Raw genomic sequence first — 9,780 nt, forward strand, 5'->3', positions numbered from 1 at the left:
CTAAACCAAATGGTGGCAACACGCTCAACTCCTTAATTTATCTGATTAGAGCCAACAGGCGCCACCGTGTAGAACATTTGCTCCCATCCCAAATGCCATTAAAGCAGCAGTGGAACTATTTCTAGGCTTGGCTCCAGATTGATGGGGGATGAACTAACAGTGGATTTGGTTTCAGCCTGGAGTCACTGTGAAATGGTGACAGACTGCAGTCACTGCAAAAGTCTGTGGGCATCAAGTGTTCCCTGGAGCACATACCTGCTTGGAGGAGATTCCGCAGCCCCTAAGGAACATTCCTCTAACTCTAATCTCAACCCAACTCCAACTCCTACCCTGTATTACTCTGCTTTATTCTCTTAATACAGCTGCATGGTTGCTTAGACTTTAGAGTTTTGCAAAGAGTTTGGTTACTAGGCTAGTTTGGTATACTAGGCTATCTTAATATTTAATTGTCCTTTAAAACTGCACTATGTTGTGTAAACGGCACAAAAAGGGGCAAAGCTATCTTTTACTATTCTGGGATAGTAGTTACCAGTAAGAGGAAAAAGTAGAAGACTTTGTTCTAGGGAATGTGTAGAAATCCTGACAACCCTCCTCTGACCTTCAAAGTACTAAAATCAGTACTTTGTACACCTCCACCCCCAATCCGTCTGCCACTAGCTGTGTGTCCTTGAATTCCTTAACCTCTTTGGGACTGACTGTTCACACATTTGCAAAAGGAAATGTTCAAAAATCTCTAAGGATTTTGAAAGTGCTAACATGCTATGAGTGTAAATGTAAGGGTACCTTTAAAGATTAAAGGTTTTGTATAGTAAATTGTTATTGTATAAAAATCTTTCCCAAATTAGTCCTTTCCAAGTCTGCTGTTAGGTGACTAATCAATATCAACTCCATTTTACAGAAGTGGGGGTTATTTTTCTAATAATTTAATTGAAATGTTTATTGAGCACCTGTGCTAGGTACAGACGCTTATCCAGGTTTGTTGGAACTGGATCTTCTATGATTTGGGGGACCCACTTTACAAAAAGGCAATTATAAATACAAACTTAGGTGCAAAAGTGAGTATTTATTTAGAGTGAGAAAAGAAATCATAACAAGTTACTGAAGCTTAGAGATTTAAGCCCCTTTCTTCTGAGCTCTCTATAGGCAATTTACCAGAATTGCTTACATAGAAATGCTTCTAAATGAAACCTGGCTTTCCCCCTGACCTAGATAGAACATTCAACAGCTCCCAGCAACTCTTAGTGCTCAATGGGGCCTGTGCCAGTGAGCAACTCTGAAGTTTAATCTTCATGAAGCTTCAAATCTGCCTCTAGTTCTTTAGGGAATCAAGAAACAAAGGGTAGGGTTTCCCTGGTGGCACAGTGGTTGAGAGTCCGCCTGCCAATGCAGGGGACATGGGTTCGTGCCCTGGTCTGGGAAGATCCCACATGCCGCGGAGCGGCTGGGCCCATGAGCTGTGGCTGCTGAGTCTGTGCGTCCGGAGCCTGTGCTCCGCAAAGGGAGAGGCCACAACAGTGAGAGGCCCGCGTACCGCAAAAAAAAAAAAAAAAAAAGAAACAAAGGGTAGAGTTCCCAGCCTCAAGATAATTGCAGTGGGCTGTAGCCATTAGACCTTCCAAGAAAAGAGCCATCTAGTGTTATTCATCTAACTGGATCAGTTCCACAGGTCAGCAAGAGGATTCAAATGATGGAAGTTATTTATTTTATTTAAAAATTTGATTTTGAAATAAATTTAGACTTATAGGAAGATTGTAAAAATAGTATGTAGAGCCCCCCATATAGTCTTCATCCACCTTACCTTAATATTGAACCTTACAATATACAATTATTGACACCAGGAAGTTAACACTCTTACAATACTATTAACTAAAGTACAGACTTTCCTTAAAATTTACCTGTTTTTCACCAAATTTTCACCGCTAGTCTATTTCTGTTTTAGGATGCAGTTCAGGATTCCACACATTTAGTTGTCTTGTCCCTTGAGTCTCTTCCTCTTTGTGACAGTCCCTCAGTCTCTCCTTTACTTTCATGACCTTGACACTTTTGAAGAGTACTGCTCAGCTATTTTGTAGAATGTTCTCAATTTGTGTTGTCTGATGTTTTCTCATAATAAGATTGAGTTTACATTATATATTTTTGGCAAGATACTACAAAAGTGATGTGCTCGTGGGTCATCATCCAGTACAGGCATACCTCATTTTATTGTGCTTTCGCTTTATTGTGATTTGCAGATATCGAATTTTTTACAAATTGAAGGTTTGTGGCAACCCTGCATCAAGCAAGTCTATTGGTGCCATTTTTCCAACAGCATTTGCTCACTTCTATTGGTAATCCTCACAATATTTCACACTTTTAAGTTTTATTATCATTGTTAAGGTGATCTGTGGTCAGTGAACTTTGATGTTACTACTATGACTTCCTAAAGGCTCAGATGGTGGTTAGCATTTTTCAGCAATAAAGTGTTTTTTTTTTGTTTGTTTTCTGTTTTTTTTTGTGGTATGCGGGCCTCCCTCCGTTGCGGCCTCTCCCGTTGCGGAGCACAGGCTCCGGACGCGCAGGCTCCGGACGCGCAGGCTCAGCGGCCATGGCCCACGGGCCCAGTCGCTCCACGGCACGTGGGGTCCTCCCAGACCGGGGCGCGAACCCGGTTCCCCTGCGTCGGCAGGCGGACGCGCAACCACTGCGCCACCAGGGAAGCCCAAAGTGTTTTTTAATTAAGGTATGTACATTGTTTTTTTAGACACAAGCTACTGCACTTAATAGACTAGAGTATGCGGTAAACATAACTTTTATATGCACTGGAAAACCAAAAACGTCGTGCGATTTGCTTTATTGTGATACTTGCCTTATTGCAGTGGCCTGGAACAGAACCCCAAATATCTCCGAGTTATACCTGTACTATTATTTTCTTGCTAAATTGTTTCAGCATGTGGCCCTTAGGAGCTGCGGCTCCTGTGTCATGTCAACATTCCTCAACCTTTTTTCAAGCATTTCTTTGCTTCGTGGCACCAAAAGACGTTCCAGGCTCCTCTTGTATTTCCCCTCCCCCGACCCTGGAATCAATCACTTCCACAAGAAGCCCAATATCAGGTTTTTTTGATTAGTATGTTCTTCTTTTTGTTCTTAAAGTCCTGGGTCTTGGATAGGCTGTTTCCTAAAGCAGCGCAAATATATGCATCATCAATCACTAAGAGTGGACCTATGTATTCCTTTTCTAAGCTGTAATTGTAAAAGAACCTGGAATGTGACTTTTGGCCACACTATCAAAAGCCAGGTGTGCTAGCCTCCACAGGGACTTCCTAACAAGACTCTTAAGGCAGTTACTAAAAAAAATAGGTCATCCTTTACATTTTCCTTCCCTCATCTCCCATGTCCAGCTGGCTGCCTCCCATCATTCTCACAAGTCCATCCTCACTGCTGCTTCTTGGGTCCTAGTCCTTCCCTGGGGCTTCCCTGGGAGCCTCCTAATGATCTTCCTGCCTCCAGCCTTTCCTTTCTAGCACTCATCTTCCATGTGGAGCATAAAGCATCCTTCCATTGGCAAATCCAGCCTTTTCTTTCACTATGCTGAAGATAAAAGAGGATGGTTTTTCTGAAACTTTCATTGGTGATATGGTCCTCTAATATTGATGGCAGTGGTTTTCAAACTACTGTAAATCAGAATCAGCTGGAGGGCTTGTTAAACTACAGATTGATAGGCTCCAGCCCCTAGATTTCAGAGTTAGTCGACCTGTGATGGGGTCCGAGAATGTGCACTTCCAGCAGATTCCCAGGTGATGCTGGTGATGCCGGTTCAGATAACCACTGGCCGACAAGATAAAATCCAAGCTGCTTAACAAGAAACCCAAGACCCTTTCATAGTTACATCCTTGGACTTAGCTCCCACCTTACCCTTTCCTTAAACATGCCGTTCCTTTTCACATCTTTGCACGGCCGCTGAAGATCCTAATCCCCCGGCCTGGTCTGCCCATGCCTCCTTGTCTTCCATAATTCTCCACATTTTGCGACAACTATCCTGGCTTCCCTTTCTGCCACTGTCCTTATTCCTCTGGCCTCAGAAGGACTGTCTCTCTTCTGCAGTCTGATGGTACTTGATAATATTTACTGTGAGAATTACAACTTAGTGTTGGATTTGGTTGTTTACTCATTTGATTCTCCCAGTAGTTTATGAGTTCTCTAAAGGCAGGACAGTGCCAAAGTCAGCTCTTACTCTCTAGCACTCAGCTCTCACAGCATTAGCACAGACTAGGCACTGAATAAATGTTGTTGAATGAAACACGACCTTTTCAAGGATGGTATTATGCCGTTTACAATAAAGAAGGTGATAAAGAGTTTATAAGAACACTTCAAGATTTATTACTGCTACATTACAGGTGAAAAGGGTATTGTAAATAAGAGAGTACCCTAAGATATAGAATTAGCTAAATGACTTAGGCTCTGATCAGTTCTTTAAAACAGGTAATGAGAATCAGTCTAGGCTGGGCTACATGGCACGGAGTGAAACAGAGATTTGGCAATTCTTCTGTGATCAGGACAGGTAATTTAGCCTTCGTATCTGCCCAGGCTGTTAATTAGCTAAGAAATTGCGAATCCCACTTTGCATCCTGTTTTTGCTTTCAGCACGTGCCAGTGAGCACCCCTTAGTCCTCTTAACTGCATCATAACCCATCTACTTAACTATAGAAACAGAGTTCTTAACCAACCCTTGGTGGTAGTTAAATAGATGTGGTGGTCTAAAAACATGGATGGAAAACAATCACGTATTGATTTTCACTAAGTTCTAACTGAAATTAAGCATTTCCCTCAGTTGTTAATGTAGGCAACAAACACAGTTGTGTTTGCACTACCTGAGGCTTTATCATTGATAGAAATCACCCATATTTTTATATTACATGATAGCAGTTATTTCTATTCATCAGTGCTTTAGTATTACATTAGTTTTTAGATGAATCACCAGATTTTGTTATTAGATGTCCTAATAAAGAAGCACATGTATTACATCACATTTAAAACGACTTTGTTATCTGTATTTCAATGTAGTTGATTTCCTTTGTAATCCTACATATCAAAATATTATTTACATATTTAAAACAAAAACCTTATGTATTTCATTTTATATATTTAAAATGTTATTCTGAGAAGGAATCCATAGCTTTCAACAGACTGTGAAAGGTGTCCATGACACCAGAACGGTTAATGCCCCCTTTGTAGAAGGTAAGGTTAGGATTGAATTCTGTTGACATTTACTTTGCAGCATCAGTTTGGTAGGAGAATTCTTAAAAAGCAGCAAAAAAATATTCAAGTATACTCTGGATGCTCACGTTTCCATTCAAGGACTTCATAAAAGAATACAACGGTTAATGAGTTGTAGTGGAACGTTTTCTTCTATTAGTGTGTACAAACTGCAAGGAAACGTTCTTTGATTTCTTGGGCCACATGCTCACAGTGCAGTAACAGATTAATTTCTAATATGTCTCATCTCATTATAGACCTGTGTAATCGTCTCTTTCAATTTAAATTGAGCTTCAGGGAAGATTAAATGGTTAGGTATTTATTCCAGTTTGTATAAATTTTCTGGACCCATACAAATTAAACGTCCTCTGTCTAAATGACCCTAATCATTCTAATTTAACTAGATAGAGCTTATTTCCTTTTGACGGAGCTTGTCATGTTGAATCTTATCCATGGAGATGAACGGCATGCCAGATAGGTAATAAGTATTCTAGATGTTGCCGTGTCACTTTCCAGCAAAGTTATTAACAAAAGTCAGTTGCTTCCTGCCTTTCTTTATCCTCTAATATTGCTGAGAATATAAACTTCCTTTCTCCCCTTTAATATATGGTAATTTAAAAGTACAGTAACTGGGCTGCTGCAGAGGAAGTTGATTTTAATAAAATTACCTATCTTTTGTGCATGGTACATCAGGGACTCTTAGGGCAATTTGAGGCTTGGTGGGACTGTGGGTGGAGAGAGTAAAGGGGGTTATGAAGAAAATCGTGACAGAGCTCTGAGTTTCACTGTGCGTGTGTGTGTGTGTGTGTGTGTGTGTGTGTGTGTGTATGTATGCGTATTGGAGGGGACTGAGCATCAAGAAATCCATTTTATTTACTTTTGGCTGAGAATAAGCCAATAAAATAGGAATAGCTACCATAACATCCAGTGGATTAGAATGGACCTGTCCTAGTTAAAGTGAGGCAGGATGCCTGGAGGACTCTCACTCCACCTTCTACCTAATACCTCTGCCCTATCCCTGTGGCAGCCCTGAGAGACATCTAAGTAATGACCACCAAAGAAGTCCTTCGGTAGGATTTCATGTATCTGCCCTCAAGGCACTGAAAGGAAGGTGTGGTTGGAGTGCGGAGAGAAGAACACTGGAGGCTGGAAGGGGATAGGAGCCTGGAAAGAGAGTCAGAGGCCAAAAGATAGAAGGCCTGACTCCCAGCCACAATGCTAGATAGAGATAGGCCTTCTAAGGCTCACTAGAAAGATCTAACTTTCTTAGGTATAAACAAATTAGACATTCAGAGCTAAGGAAAGCCTAATCATACAAATGATAATTATAATAATTTTTCAGTTTGATGGCTTCATCAGTCTCTTTTGGGTTTGATGAATTTTAAGTGAATTTTCCTTCAATTAAAAAAAAATACAATACTTCTGGCTCCCTTTTACCTTGCCCTCTCTCCTTTTAAGTAAAGTCATGGAAAGACCTTTATATTTCTTAAAATATAAGAGTATGGCTTACTATTACTCTCAAGAAAGAAGAGTGATCCAGATAGCTAGTGAAGTAAAATAAAGTCTGATCTTTAGAGTCTCAACCGGCATCATAACCCACATTTATATAATCTTAAATATACAGCCTTGCACTCGCTTCATGTCTCACGATTTTGGCCCTGGTTAACAATAACTTAATGTCCAATTTAAACTGCTTTGAACTTCGAAGTGGAAGAAATTTACCATTAAGGCCATGTTTGTTTTAAAGTTAATACTTGTAGCATTTCCAAGATGCCTGAAATCCTGTGTGGATTTTTTGACATAGACGCCATTTCCTCAAATGTCAACAAAAAAAATGCTATTCTGGCTGTAAGTATTTTCTCCCTCCCATCATCTCCATTAATTTTTTAAGTTCATTAACAGTTGAAATTATTAAACTGAGCTCTACTGACATCTGCTGGACAAAATCTTGTTTTTCATTATATTATCAACTCATTAATACTCAGGTTTTACTAACTAGACTGTTACTATTAAATCAATCTAGCAAAGCTGTACTAAACAAAACAGAAAACAGAACTAAGTTAAACATAAGATCATTAATCAGCATGTAATAAATCTAAGAAAAGGCTTCTAAGTCCATTTCTCCCACTGGTCGAGCCATATTCAGTTTGGTAAACACGCACTTTCTGAGTGCCCTCTATGTGTCACCCTCTTTATATGCACAGTGGGTTCAGTACTTGGACAGGGCCCTTTGCAAGGAGTGGAGGGTCTGGTGGGGGAAGACATATATCTAAACAGGTTATTTAAGAAAGTATTCTATCCAGAGTGCTTCCTCTTTCAGCAGCAAGACAATCATGGGGTACCCATTGTTCCAAGAACATCTTTGTGGAGGGAATCAACCAGAGCAGTATCATTTTGCCCATTAGGTAATAACACAGTGCCTTGGGCCTAGGTATTTTTCATGGGCCTACAGATAGGTGTGTGTGTTCTAAAATACAAGAAAACAGAAAATTGAAACCACTAAATTTTAAATTAAATATCTACAGTATAATGTTAACCTCATTCTTTTTAAATTTAATTTTTCTCAAACTTGACTGTGATCAGAATCACCTGGAGCTGTTAAAGCAGATTGCTTTCTATACCAGCATATCTGACTTAGTTGGTCTTTGTTGGGTCCTAGAATTTGTATTTCTAACAAGTTCCAGGTAATGCTAGTTAACATTGCTGGGCCAGAGACTGCACTTTGGAAACCAACAGTCTGAGAATGTTAATTTACGTTTTTTGACTTGAGCACCCTGGTAGGCAGTAACATCATTAACTGAATTAGGAAACTCAGCAGAAGGGTCAACTTGAAGAAATGACAGGTAGAAAGATGATAAATTTGGCTTTTTCAAGGAAACGGAAGAAAAGACCATCAAAGCCAGACCTACAGAGGTTCTTTTAACATATTTCAATAATGTGTGAATGAAACTAATTTTTAACTGGGCAGGTGAGAACTGCTGAAAGATAAAATAAAACATGCTGTCCATTCACTGAAATAAGTGGTAGAAAATGCATTGGTTATGTGAATCATCTAATCTTGGATCAATTCCTAGTATAGAACATGCAGGGAGTACGATTATGTGAACAAGAGTATCTGACCAGACTCACTTGTATAAGCCTTTCAGTTTAGGAGTCGAGAACTAATGGGTTTTTCCTATTTCAAATGATGTTTCTAAAGCTTCCTGGTTGAGCCCTGTTCTTACGCACTGAAGGATCCCTGTATAGATGACCTCTGTGGCACTATGGACCCACATCACTTTATGAAATTCTCATTTAGGAAACATGGCAAATGACAGATGATGGCAAGTAAGGGTAAATGATACCTCTGGTGTACATTTACTACTCAGAATATGCTAAGAGAAAAAATTGGAGAAAGAAATGTGATTGATCTGCTTTTGTATTCAAACACCTTTAACAATTGGCTGGCTAATCATGGCTCCTTCTAAATTCTAAACAAGGGCAGAAGGGTCTAATTTTCCTCATACAAGCATTGATTCCAGATGACTCAAATTAATTATTTAGTCTAGATTATCTTCCACATGATTCTCATATTACCAGAAGCTTATGACTCTTTGGATTGAAAGATTGCAAATCCTTGGCAATTTTTCCATTAAAATTATAAACACATATTTGTTCCAAGTCCATTTCTTTCACTTGCTACAGTCACCATCACAGAAAATTGATCACCTCAAGACTGTACTCTTTGCCTTGACATTGTTTGGAATTGTCACATCAGAAATCAGACTCCAATCATTCCAGCTCTTTCATGCTCTTGCTACTAGTGCATGTGTTCTTTGATCACACACGTCAGTTCTCTCAACTCATCACCAACTCCTGAATTTACTTCCTTCTTCTCTACGGAGTCGGGATTTCATGATGCATTATCTAGTCCCGTGGTACTCACAGGCTCTATGGCCAGCAGCGTGGGCATCGTCTGGGAGCTTGTTAGAATGCAGACTCCTAGGCCCCATCACACCAGCCTTTTAGAATCATTTTAACAAGATTCCCAATGATTTGTATGCATAGATGGTGGTGGTGAAGCCCTGACTGCAGTTTCTTTAAACAAGTTTACGTGACTTTCACACACTATCTTCCCCCTTTGATTACTCACTAAAAGCCAGTCCTGATGAGGTTCCGAATCTCATTGAAATCACTTGTTTATATTTATCTCCCGATTTCAAGTCTTCTGTTTGAGTCTTTTGTTGAAAGCATGCATCACCTTATCTTCCTAATCCTAGCTAAATGATGTACCTATCATATTCTAGCAGTACAATTAACATTGTTTGGATTAAAGTTCTTCAGCTTAATTGCTACATAGGTCATGAACCATTTACTAAGGTGCTATCCCAGATGGATGAACTATCTCTTCAAAAATATTTGCGTTTTTACAGGATTCCTAAAGGAAATGGATTTAACCTAAATCATTAACTAACCTAATGCTGGGAGTTTTTGAGAAGTCGTTCAACTAAGCGCAAGTAATTTTGGGGGCAAGTGACTTTTTGTTCTCAAATTTCCCTCCACCTTGCT

The sequence above is a fragment of the Physeter macrocephalus genome, chromosome 2 (assembly GCF_002837175.3).
Source record: "Physeter macrocephalus isolate SW-GA chromosome 2, ASM283717v5, whole genome shotgun sequence".
Lineage (NCBI taxonomy): Eukaryota > Metazoa > Chordata > Mammalia > Artiodactyla > Physeteridae > Physeter > Physeter macrocephalus.